Source organism: Mesoplodon densirostris, chromosome 13, assembly GCF_025265405.1.
Source record: "Mesoplodon densirostris isolate mMesDen1 chromosome 13, mMesDen1 primary haplotype, whole genome shotgun sequence".
Lineage (NCBI taxonomy): Eukaryota > Metazoa > Chordata > Mammalia > Artiodactyla > Ziphiidae > Mesoplodon > Mesoplodon densirostris.
In genome coordinates, this window is record NC_082673.1 from 4311836 (window position 1) to 4314475 (window position 2640).

At 39.5% G+C, this 2640-nt stretch overlaps 1 pseudogene; it reads left to right on the forward strand.

Moving 5' to 3' along the window:
- Positions 1–567: 567 nt before the first annotated feature.
- On the forward strand, positions 568–1225 carry LOC132500581 (signal peptidase complex subunit 2-like; annotated as a pseudogene).
- Positions 1226–2640: the final 1415 nt, after the last annotated feature.

The following is a 2640-nucleotide window of genomic DNA, read 5'->3' on the forward strand; positions in this document are numbered from 1 at the left end:
TAAAGAAATCAATTCTCCCTAAACTGATATACTGGTTTAGTGCAATTCCTATCAAATTCAGAGCAAGATTTTTTTGTAGATATAGAAAATATTATTCCAAAATAATATATGGAAAGGCAAAGGAACTATAGTAGTTAAAACAATTTTGAAAAAGAAGAAGGTGGGAAGAATCAGCCTACCCAGTTTTAAGACTTACTATGTAGTTACAGTAATCAAGACTGAATAGTTTCGGCGAAGGATAAACACTAGAGTCAATGGAAGAGATTAGAGGATGAAGTAATAGCCCCACACAAAGACACCCAACTGAGTTTTAGTAAGGGTGCAAAAGTGATGCAGTGAAGGAAGGAAAGCCTTTTCAACCAATGGCATTGGAGCAATTAGACACCCATAAGGAGAAACCTCATGATCTAGAGTTGCGCTAAGAGTTCTCACATGTGAAAAACCTGATCCATAAAAGAAAAAAAAAAAAGGTAAATCAAAGTTTAACATTTTTGCTTTGCAGAAGACCCTGTTAAGACGATGAAAAGGGGACAAGTAGGAGGGGAGGGAGACGCAGAGGCAAGCAAGATGGCAGTGACAGCTGCTCAGGGCGGGAGAACCGGTGGTGGCTGTAGTAGGGCTGACGGGGGCCAGCTGTGGGACAGGCAGTAGACGCAGCAGCTTGCTGGATGAGTGGAAGATTGATGATAAGCCTGTAAAAATTGACAAATGGGATGGATCAGCTGTGAAAAATTCTTTGGATGATTCTGCCAAAAAGGTACTTCTGGAAAAGTACAGATATGTGGAGAGTTTTGGTCTCATTGACCGTCGCCTCACCATCTGTACCATCTCCTGTTTCTTTGCCATAGTGGCTTTGATTTGGGATTATATGCACCCCTCTCCAGAGTCCAAACCTGTTTTGGCTTTGTGCGTTATATCCTATTTTGTGATGATGGGGATCCCGACCATTTATACCTCATATAAGGAGAAGAGCATCTTTCTCGTGGCCCAAAGGAAAGATTCCACAGGGATGGATCCTGATGACATTTGGCAACTGTTGTCCAGTCTCAAAAGGTTCAATGACAAATCCACTCTGAAGCTGACCTTCATCAGTGGAAGGACAAAGCAGCAACGGGAAGTCAAGTTCACCAAGTCCATTGCTAAGTTTTTTGACCACAGCGGGACACTGGTCATGGATGCATATGAACCTGAAATATCCAGGCTTCATGACAGTCATGCCCTGTAAGCAAAATAAAATAGCTACTTCTAAAAGCAGCCATCTTTTGGCCGGATCATGCTGAATTAAAGGGTGAGGGAGAAAGAAACAGAGAACTTAATATGGATAAAGTAAGAAATGTAAAAAATGTCCATTTTGTCTTGAAATTTTAGTCCATTCTGGATAAATACAATTTTCTAGCTCAGTTATGATAAGTTGTAGCCCTGATATCTAGCTATAGCCTCTTTGGTCTGCTGATTTCATTGTTTTGATTTGCTTTTCTGGAAAAGCATTTTTGTTAAAAGCTGTACAGACTTTCTCCTCCATATCTAGCAGTACTTTATATAGTATAGCTTTGTGCCATGCAGCATTTGAAGACTCAGTTTTTAAAACTGTTAACCTGTTGTTGACTTTATTGTGTTAATTCACATTTCAACAGCTGTTTCCCTTAATTCAGGATACAACCTCCTGTGTATGACAGTTTTCCTTCACACACCATTTTTGTGGGTGTGTATATATCTGACTTGGGGGAGAATTGGGGTACAAAACCATAGCTTTTTAATTTGTTTAAAAGAGACTTTCTGCCTGCTACATTTTGTGCTCTTAACCAATTAAAGAAGCCAATGGCATTTTTAGTTTTATCTTGTCTATGTTTTCCACTAGTTTATCCCTGTTGATTTGTTTGTGCCCTTTATTAACTGCCATTTTCTAAAATTTTTTTCAATAAAACAAAAGATGTGAAAAAAAAGACAATGAAAAGATAAGCTACAGACTGAAAAGATACTTGCAAACTGTATATCTGTTAAAGGACTAATATCTAGACTCTATAGAGAACTCTCAAACTCAACAGTAAAAAACAAACAAAAAATCCAAATAAAAAATGCAAATCCCATGAAGAGACATTTTATTGAAGACGATATATATGGAGAGCAAGTAAGGACATAAAAGGTGTTCAACATCACTAGCCATTAAGACTACAATGAAATATCACTGCACAGTTGTTAGAATAATTAAAATTAAAAAACAGTGACAATACCAAATTCTGGTGAGGACACAGAGAAACTGGATCTCTCTTACATTGCTGGTAGGAATGTAAAATGGTCCAGTCGTGTTGGAAATCAGTTTGACAGTTTGCCAAAAAAAAAAGACAAAACTAGACATGCACTTCCCATATGACCCAGCAATTGCCCTTCTGGATATTTATTTATGAGAAATTAAAACTATGTCCACACAAAAACCCATATATTCTTTTTTTTTTTTTTTTTGCGGTATGCGGGCCTCTCACTGTTGTGGCCTCTCCCATTGCGGAGCACAGGCTCCGGACGTGCAGGCTCAGCGGCCATGGCTCACGGGCCCAGCCACTCCGCTGCATGTGGGATCTTCCCGGACCGGGGCATGAACCCATGTCCCCTGCATCAGCAGGCGGACTCTCAACCACTGCGCCA